Raw genomic sequence first — 22,570 nt, forward strand, 5'->3', positions numbered from 1 at the left:
GGAACTTGTACTGTAAATTGTTAGATAAAATATCTAACCCCTGTCAGTTTAAACCAAGGGAGAATGCCACATATTTTTGTGGCATCCTATTATACAATAATGTCTTGCTTCATGTGTGTAATTCCATGATCTGATTCACTCACAATCACTTGATTTAATTAAACTACTTTCCATTACATTTGTTTCACTTTTGTTGTTCATCTTTTAATCTCTTTAAAGACATTTATTTAACTGCTCTCCCAAGTGATTTTCCATCTCTCACTAATTAAAGTTCATTCAGAAACAATGTTTTCCTTCCATCTCCTTTTTTGAACTTCTTGTTCATTGTACAGACTGAATAACATTGTGGCTCTCCCCTCCCAAACACTGTTGTTCTGTGCTTTTCAACACTTGTATCTGCAGTGTGGCATCTGTACCATTTTGAAATAACATTTTTCTCCAGGTGTCAAATTGAACACCTGTTAGCCATCTAAATTTCTAAATTGCAAATTGTTATTTTACCGAGAATACTCTTTTGCAATGTGTTGGAACATTCCCACGTCTGACCCAGTCAGAACAATGGCCAATATTCAATGACTGGCACCTGCAGATTTTTGATACAGTTATCACTTGAAACATCACCTGCTGGCTTTTCAATTGTACAGATTGGACAGTCTGTACTGAAAAGCCAAGGCCCACAACCATCTGTGAGAAAATGTACAGAATCTTCCACTCCATGTGTTTTGTATACTTCAAATGCTCCATTTGTGTGTTTGTATGTGACATTTTGTATGTAGCTAATTTTTGTGCATTAGAACTGCAGGCCTACTCATTGTTCTTCACTGCAGTATGTCCATTTGTCCTATTCTCCAAGTAGTTATGTTTCTTTGTTAGTAAATATATCCATTTAAAATTGGACCTCTCCCTCCCACCCACTTGTAGCTCTCTAAAATATTCTGCATGCCTCCATTATTGCACTCAAGGCCTTAGAGATGAGCACAAACTAGATTCACTCCAGTACTCCACACACACAGTACTTGCATCATATTCTGAAACTGCTGCAAGTCTGGCCAACATTTTGCAGTATATGTTGTGTGTTAAAAGTACACATCCTTTCCTTATTTCTGTATAATTAACCTAGTGTTTAATTAGTCTGATATGGAAAATGGATAATTCACATGAATGTCACCAATCCTTGTTTTCTAATGAGTTAACGTATCTTGTTACTTTCACCTACCTTCACTTTGCAAATGGAGCTGATTTTATTTTATTTTTTTGTTTCATGCACTTTGATGTCTTTGACTTAAAGTTGACTCACATTAGAATGAGTGTCAAATTAAACAATAGCCGCACCAATGTGTACATCATCTAAGAACCACAACTGAAAAACAACTTTCTTTGCAGCATGAGATTTGTCACCTAAATATCTTCTTGGTTTCCTCCACTTCCATTAGATTACCACACCATGACATCCTTCCACTCCCCTGCATCCCCATGCCACTTTATCATAGGTGTTTCATGTTGGGCAAAGTCTCTTACAGTTCTGTGTTATAATTATTTGTTCCCCGTTTGGTATCTTGCTCTATATTTTATCTGATGACTCTTTGCCCTTTTCTGTATATTGACAAGATACTGTACTGGGGTGGCATTCCTGCAGGGCACATTTTACATGGTTTATACACTAATATGTTGATGAGTGAGGCATAGTGGACTACTCAGCATTTTTTTCTCTTTAGTTTTGTTTCATTGAGGGCTGCTTAACCAGAAAATATTTGAAGCTGGTGCTTTTGGCCTCTTCTTGAGCAACTAAGGAGGGATTACAGTTTGAAGTTCAGTAGGCATGTATATTGTGACTGAAATAACACAATTGCCTTTCCACCCCCCACTTCCCCACCATCCTCCTCCCCTTCACCACCCCATTAGCCAAACACAAGCACACACGAGAACAGAATGTCCTAGTAATTATTAAGACATACAACTTTATAAAATTGAAACAGTTAATACTAGCAAATAGTGTCACATAACATATTCTTTATCCCTAGTGTACTTTTAAGGTTTTACTATTTAAAATGTAATTACATTTGAATCACATTTCAGTTACCTATTTGGTTTTTTTACCCATCAGCAGCGTTACAAGTGCACTACTTTTATTTTTCAGAATTGTTTGTTAGACATCGGAATTAATTTACAATTTTTATCATAAATAAACTCATAACTAAGTAACAGTACACTACTAAAAAGTACCTTTACACAGAATGTGCCTTTGTTTTATAGCAAATGACAGCAGTCTTTGGGAGGTTGAGACAATGAAAGCTGCTGGCATCAAAACCAGCAAACGTGGCCGTCCTCAGATCCGGTGCTTGAAACACTGGCTAGGTAGTAACATTATACTAATTTACATATCTTTGTTATTTTGCAAAAACAGACAATGTCTTATGGGACAACAGCAATCAGTGAAATTATAAAGTCACTTAAAAATCGTCTTGATTGAAAATATTTTTATTCATATGACTGGTTTCAGTTCATTCAGAACCCTCTTCAGATCTGATATTTCAGTTACAGGAGTAACCCATCCAAATCCAGCAGTTTTCACATGCTACATCGCATCACGTGACATAGCATGTGAAAACTGCTGGATTTGGACGGGTTACCCCTGTAACTGAAATATCAGATCTGAAGATGGTTCTGAATTAACCGAAACCGGTCATATGAATAAAAATATTTGCAATCAAGACGGTTTTTAAGTAACATTATATCTTTGTTAATTGTAAACAACTCAAATAGATATTCAGAGTTATGTAATAGTTTTTACAAAAATTAGTCCTCAGATTCAAATTTTTGTTGACTTGTGGTAAGTGTTCAATACCTGTGGCTTTTGAAGCTATGATAAATGTCCCCAACTTGCACTGTGAACCTTTGCCTTTCACTTGCATATGGTCTGCTGACTGAGCTACCCAAGTAAAAGTCATTTCTGCCAATAAATATCTTTCAGAAATGTTTTCATCTGTTTCTGTTCACATCTCAGCTATTCTACATACATCTGTTCTCATACATAATGTTTTGTGCAGGTGAGGATAGTGTCACATATATAAAGCAGAGGGTGAAGAGGTTGAGACTAACAGAGTAATGGATCATTCTATAGAGGTATGAAGTAGATTATTAAAATATCCTTGAAATAATGAAAAGGAATTTGGCCAAAAAATTTCTTGTTTAAAGCAGTAGTTCTCATTAACCCGTCCAACTCTAAAAGCTCTCTTTCTCCAGGTTTACTTTCAGGATGGTAACTTGATTTTAGGATCTGTTCAATTTAATAAACATGCAGGAACTTTTTACATTTTACACTATTAAAGTTTTGTTCATTATCAGAAATGATTACACTCCACATGTTGGCAATCAAGAAGTAATTTTTAATTGCCTGCCATTGTCACTGCACTAGTGGCACTTTTCAATATATGTAAGTTGACTTATGTAGAAAATAGCTCACATATTGTAACAATGTGTAACACCTGCACAGCTCCAGGGAAGGGGACCACCTTAAGTGAATGGCAAGGATTTGCAGGGGTTTCTTGGTAATGACTAGGTGTAGCTCACCTTTGGAGCCATGGTTCAAAGGTTCAACATTTTGACAGACTAGGCATTTGTGGATAATCCATTACACGCTGCTTTGGAGGAAAGGAAAATAGCAATACTCACTGATTTTCTCAGCACATTTAGCCACTCCAGGATCCCCAGTGCTCTATGGGTGCACAAGCTTAGCTTTTACCAGTTATCATACCTCATGAGACAGCAATAATGTAATACATTATTGATAAGCACACAGTGTGAATACAACTTACCCTTAACCCACCTGATGCACTAGTTACAGATTTCTCTCCACCTGGTGGGGGGGGGGGGGGGGGGGGGGAAGGAGGGGGTGGTCTGTCTCTGAGGTGTGACACGTAACTAAATATAGTTGATGCAGATAATAAATTTTATCTTGCATCAGTAAGATCTTATATTTAGTACTTTATCCCTTAGATTCCAAGTTACTACATCATTCTCTCCCTTTACGTAAGCTATTTCAAAACCGTATTGTCGAACTGAACCAGTGTTGTGATTACCAACAAAACAAAGATGGAATTTCCTAAAAGTACATATAATTGTGAGGACTTCTAACTCAGTGGCTATCTGGCTCACTAGCAAAGAGTATTGTACAGACAGTTCATGTACTGTAAATGCCTCTGATATGGAAGGGCAGGCTCCCGACCTGGTACATATCCAGATGGTACAATTATTGTGGAATAGCTAGTGCATTTTTGATTTTACTGAAAGCAGATTGGCATACTTGTGACCAATTCTATGATATCTGTTGTGTAGAAAGTTCAGTAATGGATCTGCGTTTAATAATTGGTCTGGAATGAAGTTACGCTAGAAGTTGGATAAATCTAAAGGTACTTTTAATTGCCTCTTTGTCTGGGATACTGGAAAGTAATGAACTGGTTGTATTTTTGTTATCAGTTAGGACACTTCGAGGCATAATTATGTGCTCCAACAAATTCATTTTCTCACCACAACATTTCATTTTTTGAAACTGCCTGTAACATCATGTTGCTGAAATTGATATAAAACTTCCTCCAACATCTCCTCATGCTCTTCCTAAGTGTGGCAGTCAACAAATCATACACAAAGTAATTCCAGGCCTAATAAATAATCCATTGGTGCTATAATCAAACCACCACTCACATTGAAAGTAAACAAAATCATTCTAAACTGGTAGGTATGACCTGTGAAGATAAAAGCATGGTCTTTCTAGAAGTGTCTACGAGTATGACACACTGAAATTAATTGAAATTAATTGAAATTAAGTACCTGATCCTTTGGATCCACTGGATTTGTTGATTTAATAAAATGGTAATCCTGTGTGAATCTGACGAGAAAATTGTAATTTCCCTCATAGGCAATACCAGTTTAATACTTCTCCCAGACTTAGCCCAATATCTAACCTCTTGTTAGCTGTAGCTGTTTTATGGCCCAATTGCTTCATCAGGTTTAACTCTCACTACAGCTGTCCATTCCAAACAAGGAATGGGCAGGAAGGTAGACAGAATGGTTCAAGTGCTAAAATATTCAGATAACACTAGCTTTTTCTTCAAATATCTCAGCTCATTTCCAAGAAATAATAACTATACCTTTTTTCTGAATTTTAGTTAAAGACAGATTCTCATAACTTCAATTTAATTTTCTGTTCAGTATTCAATCTAGTGAGTATTTCAGTATGTTGGTGTCAAGATTTGTTATTTTCTATGTTGATGAACTGTGATTTGATCACCTGACAATTTTCATCCAATGAGCTGGGACTGTGCTTTACATTTGTGAACATAATATAAAATTTCCTCTATGTAGGCATCTACTATAGCCTCCTCCTCACAAGACAAATGAACATCAGGCAGTCCATGATTAATGCCTTTATTATGAGCAACATGCTTATCATTGCTACATTCAATATCACCAGCAGAACACAGGTCTGCCATTTAATTATGTGAGATTGTGTGCTATGCTATGGCTGCTAAAATCCTGCCATAAATTAGGCAGGTTAATCAGATGACACTTTTTCAAACAGGCCTAGGGGAATAACACTTGCTGCGTCACCCGTGTCTATTGTCATTATCGGAAGTATGCCTCCCACCACATGTATGGCAGCCTACAACACAGTTTGGAGAGTCTGACAGTTTGTTGCCGTTAGATAAAAACATCTACTCAGTGGGGCAGAAGGGGTCACACACATACACACTTTTGGAGCCACTGGTTCCGTCCTCAGAAGGGTTGAAAGAAGGAAGAGGGATGCAGGGAAAGGAACTGGAGAAGTTTAGGAAAAGGGATTGAGTTTGGAAAATTCACCTAGAGCCTTGGGTTAGGGAAGACTTACCAGTCAGGATGAGAATGGAAGACTGATTATTTGGGACTGTACTGGGCTAGATTCAAAAATCTGAGAACTTTATGGTGGAACACAGTAATCGGCAAGAAAGAGGTTAGTGCTAATATATTGTGCATGAGTTACTAAGTGCAAAAAACGGAGTGCATTGTATATAACAATGACAAAGATAGGACAAGGATGGGGACAGTGCAAAATACAGGTCATACAATGAAAAATGGAGTGAAGAAAGTAGTAGTTAGTGTGAAGAAATGCTGAGATGCGAGACATTGATGTGCACTCACAAACTGTGTGTAACTTTCCTGGCAGCGGCCTGTTCAGTAGCATATACTGTGATAATGTAGTTGTTGGAGTTGTCTGCAAAGCAGCAGCAGCAGCAGCAGCAGCAGTGACTGAAAACAGTAAGTTATGAGAACTTGCCTTTGTCTCCCTTAACTGTGAGTCAGCCAATTTTACCCTTATTCACCTTTTGCCATCTACTCTTCTACTATATTAATTTATCTATTTGTCTTGGTAGATACAATATCATTGGTAGCAGCGAGACACAAGGAGGCCATACACATCTGCTGTTTTTAGTCCTGAGACTAGCTTGATGCATCTCTCCATGCCACTATCCTGTGCAAGGTACATCTCCCAATATTTAATGCAACCTTCATCCTTATGAATCTGCTTAGTGTATGCATCTCATTATCTCCCTCTACAATTTTTACCCTCCCTGCTGCCCTCTAATGCCAAATTTGTGATCCCCTGATGACTCGGACCATGTCCTACCAACAAATCCCTTCTTGTCAAATTGTGCCACAAACTTCTCCCCAATTCTATTCAATACCTTCTCATTAGTTATATGATCTACCCATCTAATCTTCAGCATTCTTCTGTAGCACCAAATTTCGAAATCTATCTTCTTTTTGTCCAAACTAATTATTGTCCATATTTCACTTCCATACATGGTTACACTCCATACAAATACTTTCAGAAACAACTTCCTGACATTTAAATCTATACTCTATGTTAACAAATTTTTCTTCTTCAGAAACGCTTTCCTTGCCATTGCCAGTCTACATTTTATGTCCTCTACTTTGACCACCAGTTATTTTGCTCCCCAAATAGCAAAACTCCTATACTACTTTAAGCTTCTCACTTCCTAATCTAATTCCCTCAGCATCACCTGACTTCATTCAACTACATTCCTTATCCTCATTTTGCTTTTGTTTATGTTCATCTTATATCCTCCTCTCAAGACAGTATCCATTCCATTTAACTGCTCTTTCAAGTCCTTTGCTGTCTCTGACAGAATTACGATGTTATCGGCGAATCTCAGTTTTTATTTCTTCTCCATGCATTTTAATACCTACTCTGAATTTTTCTTTTGTTTCCTTTACTGCTTGCTCAATATACAGATTGAATAGCATTGGCGAGAGGCTACAACCCTGTCTCAATCCCTTGGTGATTACTGCTTCCCTTTTGTGCCCCTCAACTGCCATCTGGTTTCTGTACACATTGTAAATAGCCTTTCACTCCCTTTATTTTACCCCTGCCACCTTTAGAATTTGAAAGAGAGAGACGTAACTCTTCATTAAACTGTGCCTGTTCAGTGATGTCTGCCATACATGACTGAAGTTTGAATTATTGAACTTTATGGGGCTCCTACTTGTTGGGTTTAAGTTTCAGGTAACTATTTCTCAATATGATTATTAACATAAAACAACAACCCAGTAAAAATTATTCTTAAAACACATATTGGATTTGACAGCTTTCTTGGATTCTGTTTGTAAGGGATTTATTATTAACCCGAGTGCAGTATTGTGAGTTGTGTTGAGGTGTTGCTCTATCCACACCAGTTACCCTGTGTTATTCCCCATTGTGCTGAGACGGTATCTTATGTAGTTAGTTTGATCATCACAGTAGGCTGTAGATTGTGTGTTAAAAAGTTCACTAGTCTGTATGTGCAGTTCCTTCTTCAACTTTGTTGAAATTTTCACATTATAGGTTTGAGTGTACCACTTTAGTAGGTTTTGGAAAAACAGTTGCCTTCTTGCCCTTCATGACTCCTTGTGGTCATCTTTCTGGTTTTGACTTGTGATTCTTTTAAAGTTCTGCCAAAGGTCTGCTGAGTTCCTAGGATTGAAACTTTGGAAACTTGCTTGGGGTCCTGTCGCTTGGTCTTTGAAAAAGCAATGGAATCAGTCGGATTGAGAGTTGTTTTGTACTGTGTACCGACATGTGATTTTTGTTTCATGAGCGCCAAAATGTTTCTAGGGATTAGAGCTGCACCTCTTCTTAATACTTTAATGTGAGCACTGAAGATCATTGTGGTACTTATTGATTTTGTAATTTAGGTATTTTGTTTCTCTACAACATTTTCATTTTGTGCTTTTTCAGTTGCAGCGAGTATTGTATGTAATGAAGTTTTTGGAAAGTTTTTTGTGGCGTCTTAGCATAATTTTTCCTATAAACCTAAGGGGTCATGATGTTCGGAAGATTGGGTGATGTCTCACAGTGCTCATAGTGCGTATTTATGTGTTGGTGTATTGATGTGCCTGTGTTATACGTGAAAATTTGCCTTCCCTGGGTTGCCTAAAAATATTGGTTTACTGAATTTGGTATTCTAGCACACATCTATTCCTGTCCGTTGTTCTGTCTCCAAAATTATGGGTCTAGCATTGAACCCGTGAAAGGCAATGCGGTCATTAACTGATGAAATTACTGTAAGAAATGTAGCTACCAGCTGCTGAATACTTATTTTTATTTCTACCACTCCGTGTTTGACTTTGGACCATTTTAATTTGATGTAACACACAGTCTTCAGTTAGCATCATATTAAAAACAACTATTCTTTATGTTATGCATCACTTTCAATTGTGAAAAATGGGAGCAACAACAAATTTTCTTCACTCTGTGGACATAATTTTCCAAGGTTAACAAACGTATCAGTTGGCAACAGTCAGTTATGTATTGTGTACAGGTTCTAAAAATATTGCTGAAGTCAGTTCTGTGGATGCATTAAATATTTTTATTTTTATATTGCATGTATAAATTGTGGGGAAAAGGTACTTAAAAGACATTTTCCTGGAGAGCTACTACAAGCTCCAGTGCAAGTGTTGGAGCAAATACCACGAATATTCCAATAAGTAAGTGCCATCGTGAGAAAAAAAAGAAAAAACGAACAATAAGGGGTCACCTCGGAGGCCACCAAGGGCCTGGCTTTGAGCGAGCACTGCTGCCGCTATCAATAGGCAGAGTATAGTAGTCTAGTTTTTCAATAGGTTCGTCAGCCACCATTTTAAGATTGTCGGGAGGTAGAGCTTCCTGTGCCGGTGAACATCCCGATGTTCAGCTACCAGGGGTGCAGCCAGGCGAAAAGGATGGTGGCCTGAGGCGACATCTGCTGTGTGTCGCAGGAGAAGAAATGCGCAGTGGCGGAGAAGGTGAACTTTGACTACACGACCTTCCAAGAAGTCTCATAGGAAGCAAAGTACTGGTCGATGGCTGGGAGTTCCTGGTACGTAAGGAGTCCTCATGGGACCGTTCCTTCTCGAATGCCCGTGCATCTGACTTCTCGGTTTTAGCCTTTGCAGAAGCTGATGAAGGTGCTTGTGTCTTAGGGGTGATGTGAGGAAGAGGAGACGTTGACTGGGCGATCTTAGCACTGGCTAAACAGACGATTGTACCACTAAAGGTCAGATAGCATGTCTGCCTCGACACCTCCCTGGTAGGCTGAGGAGAGGCAAGGATGGTACCGTATTTCCCCACTAGGAGCAGCGTGGGCCTCCTAGCAAAAAACTTGCGAGCAGGCAAGGTGGACACTTTCTCTTTGACCCGAATTTCCTGTATACAGTGTTCATCCTTGTAGATGTGACAGTCACGAGAGGGCACTGCATGCTCACCCTGACAGTTCACGTAACAAGGCGACAGAGGCGGACTGTCACCTTCATGGGCGTCCCTACTACAAGTGATGCATGTAGCTGCATTAGAACAAGACAGTGCTAATCACACCTGCCAGACTGGTAGAAGCGCGTAGGTGTCGGAACATAGGTTCGAACAGAGATAACTTCATAGCCCACTTTGATGACTGAAAGCAGCTGAGCACTATCTAAGGTCAAGAAAAGTGTACCAGTCAGTACAAGAGGATAACACAGCAAGGTAAAAAGGAAGACAGAGGGAGGAGGACTGGGAAAGGAAACAGAGGAAGGAAGGAACCAGAATAGTCAAAAAAACAAGATGACCACAAATGTAAGTCGTTGAACCGTCCGTTTCCAGATGAAGCCGCAAACTACCATTTTGAGGGGGGCGACTCCTCTTAGTCACGTCTTACGACAGGCAGGAATACCTCAGGCTTATACTTACTCTGGACCTGCAGGGGGAGTCTCATTGAGCATACTACTACATGCTACTCTGTTTTAATTATATTGTGGAAAGGAAAGTTGCTACTCACCATATAGCGGAGATGCTGAGTGGGAGACCAGCACAACAAGAAGACTGACAAATATAGCTGGTAATAGTACACTGCTGGCCTTTAGAACTGCTGCACCAAGAAGAAATCCAGATAAACGGGTATTCATTGGACAAATATTATACTAGAACTGAAATGTGATTACATTTTCACACAATGTGCATGCATAGATCCTGATAAACCAGTAACCAGAACAACCACCTCTGTCCATAATAATGGCCTTGATATGCCTGGGCATTGAGGCCAACAGAGCTTGGATGGCGTGTACAGGTACAGCTGCCCATGCAGCTTCAACATGATAGCACAATTCATCAAGAGTAGCGACTGGCACATTGTCAGCTGTCAGTTGCTCAGCCACCATTGACCAGAAGTTTCCAATTGGTGAGAGATCAGGAAGATGTGCTGGCCACGTCAGCAGCCGAACATTTACCATATCCAGAACAGCCCATGGAAGACTTGCAACATGTAACCCTGCATTATCCTGTTGAAATGCAGGGTTTTGCAGGGATCGAACAAAGGGTAGAGCTACAGGATTAACACACATGAATTGTAACGTCCACTGTTCAAAGTGCAGTCAATGCGAACAAGAGGTGAAGGAGACGAGTAACCAGTGGCACCCCGTATCATCACGTCAGGTGATATGCCAGTATGGTGATGAATACACTCTTCCAATGTGCGCTCACAGTGATGTCGCCAAACAAAGATGCGATCATCATGATGGTGTAAACAGAACCTGGATTCATCCAAAATAGTGATGTTTATCCATTTGTGCACCCAGGTTCGTCATTGAGTACACCACGCAGACCCTTCTGTATGTGATGCAGTATGAAGGGTAATCACAGCCATGGTCACCAAGATGGTAGTCCATGCTCCTGGAAACAAATTACTGTGCAGATGGTGGTTGTCTTGCAAACGTCCCCATCTGTTGGCTCAGGGTTCGAGACGTGGCGGCATGATCCACAACACCCATGCGAATAAGATGCCTATCATCTCGAGTGCTAGTGATATATGTCTGTTGGAAACCACTATGGTTTTATGTATTACCCCCTGAACCCACGATTTCCATATTCTGCTAACAGTCATTGGATCTCAACCAACAGGAGCAGCAATGTCGCCATACGATGAACTTCAACCGTGATAGGCTTGGTATGCATTTCTCCTCCTCACACCAAGTATCACAACAACGTTTCACCAGGCAACACTGGTCAACTGCTGTTTGTGTAATGAGAAATCGGTTGGGAATGTTCCTCATGTCAGCACGTTTTAGGTGTCGCCATCGGCTCCAAGCTTGTGTGAATGCCCTGACAAGCTGATCATTTTCGTATCACAGCATCTTCTTTCTGTCAAATTTTATGTCTTTAGCACATCATCTTCATGGTGTAGATATTTTAATGGCCAGCAGTGTAGTTAGCAATACTTCTTTTAGGTTCGTTGGTTTATGGGGAAGGAGACCAGACAGCGTCGTCATCGGTCTCATCAGATTAGGGAAGGAAGTCTGCCATGCCCTTTCAGAGCAACCATCCTGGCATTTGCCTAGAGTGATTTAGGGAAAGCACGGAAAACCTAAATCAGGATGGCCGGATGTGGGATTGGACCGTCGTCCTTCCAAATGCGAGTCCAGTGTTTAACCACTGTGCCACCTCGCTCAGTCTTCTTTTACGGTATGCAGTACTATTGTGCAGTGTAACGTAAATGAATATTGACAAACAGTTGCCACATATTTGTGTTTGCTTGTACTTCCAGTTCCAAGAACATCTGCCAGTCAGGGAAAGTAGCGGTTTTATGCTGCGTAGTGGTGGGAACGACAGGGGCACCCATGACTGCCCTCACCAGCACTAACAATCAGCCAGAGGCTGGCCGCAATTGTATACATGTGGAATGTGGAAATTGAAAGGAATGCTCTGTTAAGCATGCTGTTCACAAATTAGTGAGGTAGACAAAAAGGAATTGTGGGTAAAGCAGCTGAAGAAATTAATTATACTCTGTGTGCTCCCCACGGACCCTGATTACGGTAAGCATAGCAGACACTCCACAAATGAGCCACATTATGTGATTTTTGGTATTTATGACAATTTTGTCCAAACAAATTATTGTGATTTCAGCTCAACATGGGAAAAGGGGAGGGGGTGATGGTGTGATCATTTTAGTTGAGAGTGGTTTATGTCTTATGGAACACTGAGAACCCTGCTATTTCAGTGGACCACCTTGCTTATTTTGAATGTTACTAAATGTAAAAGACTGAGGATCCTGTTTTATTTAGTGAATGAAATGTTTGGCAACACTGCTCTATGTGTATAATCTAAGCTTTTATTGTTGTATAAAAATGCAATGCATTGTTGAAATTGTTGTAAGGTTGTAACTGTCAGTCGACAAGTTACTATGCAAGTGTGATGTGATTATGTAGTGTACTACATGCAGTCTTTATATTTTGGCACTAACACTTCTTTTTGTTATAAACTGAATGTCGAATCAACAAAGTTTAATTTCTTTCTTTTCTAATAAAGACAGTGTATTGCAAAAGGCACACAAGTGTGACTCTACTGACTAACTGCATAGGTCTAATAAGTCATCAGTTTCCCTTCCACAGTTTTCAAATGATAAATGTGCTATTTCTGGCCCATCCATAAATTGCAATTCTAAACGAAGTAGTGAATGTGAGGTTAAGTATCAGCAAAAATGGGAGTGTAAGCACAATTTGTTGAACTTCGATCACGAGCAGGGTGGAGCTTCCTGCGAATTGTGTGAAATGCATTAAAAAAGCGATATCTGAACTCTACATAAAACAGGAGGAGTGTTCATTTCTGTTCCTTTCCTTTCACTGACTTTAGAAAAGCTACTGGAAGCACAGGGAAACTAGAAAGGCACACAAAGTCAGAGAAACATGCAAGAGCCATTTCACTTGAAAATTGTAGCTTACTGGAATTAAATGCTCCAATTGATGCACAGATATTTAAACAAAATGAAAACGTAAAAGCTTTAAATTGCAAAGCATTGTCATCATTAATTCGAAGTCTGTATTTCATTAGTAAGGATGAAATACCCCATACAACAAAATATGAACCTAATTAGTAAGGTAGTACTGAAAAGCGACACCATTCTTCTGTGTTAATTTCAGAGTTAAAGGTTCACATATCTTATTAAGTATACTGCATCAGAATTTGACTTTTTGGGGAGTCTTTAGACTTTCAAGAGGAAACTTCTCCACGACAAATATTTTTCATTAATAGCAGACAAATCTAGAAATATATCCAACCAAAGTCAATTTCCTTTAGTAATTTGAGATGTTGCACTGTTTTTATCAGTTGAAGTGAAGAAAAGATTTTTATGTCTCGAGTTGATAAGCACTTCAGCTGAATCCATATTAACAGCAATTGCTACAAAACTAAAGAAAAAGCTCTTACAGATTATCTTATTCTTTCAACAGTGCTGCTAATTTTAGTGGTTCTATCTCAGGAGTCTGCACCCTTGTCAGAAAAGAAGGGACATAAGCTGCCATACATTCATTCACTGTAGAGCACATGTTTTGTCCATCAGAGCCACAAATTCTAGGAATAAACACCCCATTACAAAACACACGTTACATGTTATTGAAGACAAACTTTTTCATGGTTCTTCCAAATGAGAGAATGTTTTGCATGAAATTCAGTGTGCTTTAGAGCAACCCGTTTTAAAAATACCCAAAGCTAGAAAATTTGAGCTAGTTCTATTTGACATCAACCTTGTAAATTACGTTTATTTTAATTTACTAGTTGGAGTATTACATTCTCTTTACTGGATTTATGTCTATACACAATACATTGAATAAATCAAAAGTGGCCTTTAAGACTATTTCTCGTTACTTCACAATCATCTCTTCCCCTCCATTTCCACGAATCAGGTTGGTAAAAATGTGCAAAACATATCTTCTGATTATATATATAAAATCAGTAGGATGACTTGTTTATATATTGAAATTGGTCTGTGCTGCATTTAATTGATGGAGTGCATGTGTTCTCTCATGGTGGAAATAGAATAACAAACAATATGACATTTCATTGGTGTTGGACAAAACGTTTTTTGTCTGAAGCTGGACCAAAGCACTTTTTCCAGAGATCACTATTCCTATAATGGAGGAAAAATTCAACTGTGGACACTGCATGATGTAATTTCCCCTTGCATCCTCCACAGATTCACAAAACACAGCTTTGTCACAGGCCATCTTAACAACTGGTAATTTGGCCCAATCAGTGCTACCTAACAATAGCAAGACCATGCCGTCAATTTACATACAAAGTCACACTCTGCATTACATCACTGCACCCTTCAGTAACAGCTTTGTTCTCTAGTTATTGTTATCTTCAGTCTGGAATGGAGAACTGCATCAAACCCACCTTTAGTCTACCTTGTGCTAGCATCCTCATCTCTCAATAACTTATTAAATTCATTATCATCTGTTTAAAGCTGCTAGGAGGCATGCAGTAATGATAGCAGTGCTGGTGACTTCACTGAAGTCATTCCATGTGTGTGCTAACTTCTGTGCTAATGACTGGTCAGAGAATTCTGTATTGCCTTCACACAGTGAAGAGAAGTACTAGTTTCTCATGAGGTACTGGAGTGCTGGAAGTCAAGCTCCATCCTGTTAGCTACTGACAGGCTGAGTGGACCAAAATCCATTCAGTTCACCTTCAAAGGACTAATTCCAGAGCACTGCTGTAGCCCCTCAACAAGCTATGGATATTTGTGGTCGTGCTTAGATGTTCCACCTATTTTTTCACTTTGTTTCTATTTTAATTTGTTTTATTTCCTTTTTGTAAGTGCCATTGGGACCCTCATCATTGGGCTGCCCCAGTCCAGCTATGCCTTTGATCATGTCACTACTCGGCAAAAATGTCTTATTTGCAGTTTCCTGTATATTGGGTGTGTTCACATTAGTCACATTGTTTTACTGCTGTCATAATATCAGCTTCCATCTGTTAGCCATGACCACAGAGATACAAAGAAGCTTCAGAATTTTTCACAGAAACTGCTCTAGCAGCTTCCCAATTAATGTTAGAATGTGCCAAAATCAGATTATGTTCTTATAGATTATTTTAAAGCCTTCAGTTTTGAGATTTTCTTTCCCCTCCAAGTGATTAACTCATCTTTTGCATATCACAAAATACAAATTTACATTTCAGTTGGATTTTGTATAAATGTTTCATTAGTTTCTTGTGGAAGTTTTAACAGGAGTCCCTGTAAGGACTGCCTGATATGACGTCATCAGTACTGAGAATTAGCAAAACTGTCACCAACAAGTGTGGTGAGGCTGGACGTGTTTGTGAAGAGCTAGCATACAGGTATAGAAGTTCCGAGTCACTGTTGCTCTCTTACTATGGGTGTGTGTTAGGCTGTTACAACATTTGTGCTTTATGATGCCATGTATCATTGCTACCAATGTCGCATAGTACACTTTGAAAAGGAGATAGTGTAGGTATATTAGATATACGTTTCTACACATCACCTTAACACAGTCCACAGTATGAAGTTGCTTCTGCCTGTTCATAATGAAACATCAGTCTCACTTGTTCTGTGTGTACAGCTACAACGCAGTGAGGCTGATACACTGATACCAGTAGCCACAGATGCATTTTTACAGGAGAATGCCATTTATAGTCATTTGGATGCCTACAGTGCTGTATTTCAATCATGTTGCAGTCTGCTGTAGCAATGTGAAATGCAATAGCTATTGACTGTAGTTTGGAAGCTAACCAACCATGTGCTAATCAATGCAAAACAATTCACATGGAATAATTATTTCAAGCCCTAACCAACAATGTTCCTTGAATGAACTGCTCACATCAGTAAGAAGCTGCCTCACATGTTTTCGTGACTCAATTGAAATGTAAACTTATGTGCTCACCCTGCACCTTAAGTATCCATGGGTACATCCTCAACACAAACTTCCTTACCAGTGAGCATGTTTGAATCCCAAATATGAACTAATGATGAATTATTCTAAACAAGTAACACCAGCAGGTTAGTAAACATGTAAAGAGACAAATATCATAAAATCATAAAGTATTCTTGAGGCCAGAAAGTGGGTCACATATGTATTTAAAGTTTCAAGTTGCCACAACTCTTCTACACTACATGGCATGTGATCTACGACATCTGCCACACAGAACTATGAACCACTGTGGCTCAACACTTTTTAATGTGTTGGTAATAAGCAACCTGAAATTCAGTGTACACACTATCAGAATTATACATGACAATTTCTGAATCTCCTAGCTTTGACAGTCCAATTCAATAATCGTCTGTTATTCCTTTCCCCCTTTCCTCTTTCATGAGGGGTGTTCATTCTAGCAAACTATGCTGTACTTCTGTTTTGGTCACTGGCAGTATCCTCACACCAGCATACCAACATCTAGCAGTTATGGTCTCATTCCCACAATGTTGACTTCCTTGTTGTGGGCACCTTTGCCCTGCTGTGTGACTGGCAGTGTATGGCAGCTGGCAGCTCTAGTAAATTCAGACTATCAAGCTCAAAGTTTCAAATATTTTGTGATTCACTTTAATAATTATGCAGTTCTCATCAATCCGACTATCATAAAATTTCAAATGCATCTACTTGTCATTGCACATTATTTTTAATCTCCATCACTATTTTAGTTTAGCAACTTTAACATTAATATGAGCATGTTCAGTGAGATGACATACCACTGCCACATTTCAAGGTGTGATTCACATTCAAGTTCAGCTGCTGTGAAGTTGTTCAGCTTTTTAATTTTTTGCATGAGCCACAAGAGGTACAGACAGGAGGTATTAGCAGGTGAGATTTTCACTTTCTTCAGTAGCTTAATTACATGTTAAAGTTATCACTTTAAGGTTTTCTTTGACAATTCTTCATTGGTGGTGTGCAAAAATATTTTTGTGAACAGTTGTTCAAAATTTTATACACGAGCTTGATACTCTATACTAATTACGTATTACATAATTCGCACTGAAAATTGGCAGTGCCTTTGTAATGACAAAACATTAGTCACATGTGTGCAGTTGCATTTAAAATGTGTACTATGGTACATTGCAAGGGATTTGTAATCAAAGAGAAAGAAGACGAATTTGTAAGTAGCAAATTAACATTATAAAGGTAAGCTAACATTACTAATTGGCACACAGCAATTAGTAGTAATGTTTAGATCACAGTTTCTCAGTCTGTAGATGTGGCTCATATTAAAATCATCTTCAGATAAAATATATTTTATTTAAAATAGTATCCCTCAGTATAGTTGAGCTGCTTAAATAGGAAAACTGCCAGTGCTATGGGACTGGAAAAAGTTAACCACATTCATAGCCAGTGCCCTTTAACTTCATGATCATGCCTTGAAATGGAGAGTATCGTCTAATCAATTCCTCTCTCCCAAAGCAGTATTTTGCTGCTTGACTGAGATATGAATTAGCCCAGCCCATTTGTGTGCAACAGCAACACTCAATCCTCGCCTTCTGCCCAATGGCAACATGCTACTGAGTACACGGTGACATGTTGGTAACTCCACAACCTGTGTACTGCCCTCTCGAGACCCATCACCACACCTCTCACCCGTTCCACTCCCATACCAGCTTCCCTAAAACATATGAGAGTTCCCCTTGCCTCATACTAAAGTTCCATAATCTTCCTTCCCTCAGTACTCCCTACACATATAGAGCCCATTCCCGTGCATAGCTCCGTCCCTGTCCCTGTGCCTGTGCCTCCTATATTACACCCTCTGCTACTCCATCCCCTCACTGACATTCTCACTCCATCGGTCTACCACAATCCTTCACACAGTTGGCCTGTAGGTTTAAGACAATTTATATGATTGGCAGAGTGACGGAGAGTCGCAAATATTATTCCAGGCTTAACCTTTTACTACTTATGGGGACTTAAGTGATCATAAACAATATAATCTGCTTCACTGTTCACTACAGTCTGCAAATGTTGGGGTAACTTTCTGAATCCATAACTGAACAATTTATGTGGTTTTGTAGCAAAAGTAACTTAGATCCACATTAAAAGTGTATTTCCACCCCAAAAGGAAGTATGTGAAGATCATTGAACAGAGCAGTAAAGATTAAAACTGTAGGGTGTGCCAGCAGCTGTGGCTAAGTGATTCTAGGCACTTCAGTCCGGAAGTGCACTGCTACTGCTATGGTCGCAGGTTCAAATCCTGCCATGGGCATTGATGTGTGTTATGTCCTTAGAACTACTTAAAGCTAACTAACCAAAGTTCTAGGGGACTTTGGACCTCCGATGTTAAGTCCCATCGTGCTTAGAGACATTTGAACCAGAGAGTGCAAGGTAAGGTGAAAAAAGGTGGGTGCACAATGACTTCCCAACCTAATTGTAGTACAGTGTTTCTTGCCAGTCCAGCAGAATATCAGTGGCTGTTATTGTGGAATATAATCACTTCACACTGTCTTCCTGGTTGTTCTGGTACTGCATCTGCTAGATGTCTGTTGACAACAAATGCAAACAGGAAGTGTACACCTCATGCAACTCTTAGTACACCATACGGTCACTACTCTATCATATTTGTAACATTATCTTGTGTGGGTGCACGCAAGTCTGTATGGCATTGCTGTTTTGTTTGGACTAAAGCATTCCTTTCTATTCTTTCCCTTACATTAGCAAAAAGAAATTTTCTAGTCATCAGTAATGGTACAGGATAGAAATGGTCAGTAGTGTTCACACACTAATCAATGACAAGCAAATGGGTAATGCACATATGGCCAACAATGGTTTGGCTTGTGCCCATATCCTTTCGTTGAACCTTCTGTTTTGAAATGCTGCACAATGAATACATGGTTATACTTCATCAAATTGTCAGGGTCTTGAGTGCAGTGATTTGGATCATCATGGGTTAATGCATTTATGATGATCATCAAATTCTGAAGGTCTTCCTGTAAATGGGTCACTAATGTCAAAACCATCTTCCTTTGAGTGAGAAGCATTTTCTTCCCATGCTCTGTCCCATGGCATTATCCCCATTCAACGTGAGAATGTTACCATTGAAACTACTTATGCATAAACACCACTATTCTTATTTTGTCCATTTAGCCATTTTGAATTGGAATCTAGCAGTGCTTTGCATCAATGCAATATTCATGGATTGACTACGTAGAAGAGTGTGTCCACATTAAATGAGAACAAGGTAATGTACTTTTTTAAAAATGTTGAAAAAGCACACTGTATTCTTTGGGCCCTAAGCATAAGAAGACAGTTCACAGTATTTGCGATGAAAATGGGAATGGGAATGAAAGAATATTGAAATACATGGCCTGGAATGAGTATGCCCATGTCATGATTTGAATTTCACCTCCAGCCTGAACTACACTCTGCACGCTGTGGGTTGAACACTTCGTTTGGTCACTAGCGCAATGTATGACTCAGTACTTTGAAAGTTGGCTGAATTGTGACTTAGCTCATTGGAGGCATGTAGCACAATGTGACAAGTTTCAGCTTCACTGTTTGGCCTACTGATAACATGCAGCCATATGTGCCACTGTGACCAAAAGCATTTTGCAAGGTATGATACTCCTATGTTACATTTTATGCAGTTCACAACGAAACAGATTAAGACAGATTAGCATTCACTGATTTCAGTAGTATTCTTGGAGTATGGAACACTGTCATAAGAAAAGTCAGAGACCCATGTCTGGTACCTTTCGGGTAGAATATTTTTATGATACCTCTTCCTCTATTGTCTTAAATGGCTGGGAGTTCATTTATTGTAGACATGTTACGTAGCGTATGTTGACAAATCAGGTAATTTCTTAGTGGTGTAGTCATGTCCATCTCCAAACATGAAACCTCCTTCAGGCCATTCTCTTGCACCTCCCATGAACTGTTTCCTCTGTTGTGATTCCATATGCACCACAAGCCTTTAATGAGCTCTGGGGATAGGAGCCTAACTGGTACAGATCTAAATTATGTGCAGAGCGTTCTTTTAAGGGTGTGACTTTCCTTGTATGAGCTTAGCTGGAAGTAAACATCTATATCTAATGGCAAATCTTATTTGTGTAACATCAGAGCACCAAGCAATTCCAGGTGACGAAAGCTGCAAATGATCTATCCTTTCAAGAACATTTGTTGGAAAGACTAATCTGTCATCAGTATGTTTTACAATTGTGGAATATGTGTTTGCTCGTGTGTTATGACCTCCTTGGGGACATGTGACCTCAGTAGGTATCAACACAGTGAAAATGGGGAAAGAGGAAATATCAAAGAAATTGTGAAGTTCAACTCATTCTGTCCATGAGAGATCCAGATGGTACAAGACATTGGCATCCAGGTTGATGTTATGTCCCTTGCCTTCCAGAAGGCTTTTGGAACACACAATGACGAACTGAACAAAATACAAGCTTACAAGATTATTGGATCAGCTTTGTTCTTGTTTGATACCTCTTAGAATGTACAAATCGACAAAATGTTCTTGATAAGTAGTACTGGTGATCTGTATGAAATTAAGTTTCATTGCATACCAAGAAAGTAAGAGCCATTGTTCATAATACAGAAATCTCAGTACCCATTATGTAAATACGTACTATTGTTGCTCAGCCAGCTGTACAGCCTCCAGTTTCAGTCAGTCATGAAGGAGCACTAACTGTAGGAACCACAGGCACACTACATGGCCTCATGCAAGTATCTGAAACTTATCTTTCCATGGTATGAACTGCAAAATTAATTAATGAAGGATCTATGTTGGCTGTTTCTGAGCTTTGTATACATATTCTGATACCCACACTAACACGTGTCATACAAAAGACACTATCATGCTTTTACTACTACGGAAAAAACACAGACGGCAGTACTTGTCGCTCATCTTGACAAAGGTATACAGACCATGTTGTTTGCTATTTGCTTCACCATTTTCACATTCCCATTGTTGCCATGAACTATACTATGCATCACTATGCGCAGTCCAAAGACCATTATTTTCTGTTTTATGTCTCATGTTTTTCTTCAAGTTGGCCTTACAGCATAGAACTGAATAATAGGACTAGCTGAAGCTGTAATTGCCCATAAGTTGAAAAAAGGACTAATTTCACAGAAAAAGAACCTTTTGCAGACTGTGAACTGGAAAGAGACTAAGAATTACTGCATCCAGGAACAAGGTTAGGTAAATGTTAGAGGAGATGAAATCTGTGACTTGCATTATTATAAGAACAAGAATGTGTGGCTCACACTAACCACCAGCTGATCATTTGAGAGAAAGTAACTTATGTGGAAACAATATTTTTGTTGCATTCTGATGACAATTGTGGGTTCCCATGTTTTCTGTAAAAATCTGAGCTGTAATAGCAAACAATTTCCTTAATTTAGTACTGATGTAGCACAAAGACTGTTCAGTCAGAAATGCACAAAGTAGGACGTACTTTACAGCTACACCACCAACAGGTGGGCACATATGCCTTACAGAAACAACACAGCCATTGTGCACCATGCACCAAGCTATCCAGGTGATGTGGAAATAGTTGCCAAAGCTGCACCTAAGCAGAAGTAACCCCTTCCACACCAACAACTGCAGAAGCATTTAGCAAATGGGCCCGAACCAAGTGCAGCCTGCGAGCATATACATTCATCAGCCAGAACATTTAGCACCAGTCAACTACCCATGTATACCAATGTACATGCATCCAGGTGATAGCAACCCCACCTGGTGAAGAGTGACAGCCACACAGATGCCAGATGCACAGTGCATGTAGAATCAGTGACCATGCTGTCCAAATGTAGAATGGGAAGGTGTGTGAACTAAGTATGACTGAAGACACTGCTGTACCCATTGCACAATGAACAAGTAGCACAGTTCCCAAAATGCTCATGCCTAGCCAGTGCACCATCAATTTTCCACAATCTGTGGTGGAACCAAACCCCAGATATTGTGGGGTTTGGCAACCACCCCCATTACATGCACTATTGATCAAAAGTAACTAGACACCCAAAAAACATTCATATTAGGTGCAGTGTGCTGTCACCCATTGCCAGGTACTCCATATCAGTGACCTCAGTAGCCATTAGACATCAGAGCAGAATGGGGCACTCCACGGAACTCACCAACTTTGAACATGGTCAGGTGATTGGGTGTCACTTGTGTCATATGTCTAAGTGTAATTTCCACACTCCTGAACACCCCTACATCCACTGTTTCTGATGTGATAGTGGAGTGGAAACCTGAAGGAACACATGCAGCACAAAAGTGTACAGGCCAACCTCGTCTGTCGACAGTTTA

The 22,570-nt window shown here is 39.5% G+C and overlaps 1 long non-coding RNA gene across 1 annotated transcript in view; it reads left to right on the plus strand.

Moving 5' to 3' along the window:
* Positions 1 to 2,257: 2,257 nt before the first annotated feature.
* Positions 2,258 to 22,570, plus strand: part of LOC126356121 (uncharacterized) — a 207,243-nt gene continuing 186,930 nt past the window's right edge. Inside the window, exons 1-2 of the long non-coding RNA XR_007565594.1 lie at positions 2,258 to 2,355; positions 3,048 to 3,123. This is a non-coding gene — a long non-coding RNA (uncharacterized LOC126356121). The remainder of the gene's footprint in view (positions 2,356 to 3,047; positions 3,124 to 22,570) is intronic.

The sequence above is a fragment of the Schistocerca gregaria genome, chromosome 3 (genome assembly GCF_023897955.1).
Source record: "Schistocerca gregaria isolate iqSchGreg1 chromosome 3, iqSchGreg1.2, whole genome shotgun sequence".
NCBI lineage: Eukaryota > Metazoa > Arthropoda > Insecta > Orthoptera > Acrididae > Schistocerca > Schistocerca gregaria.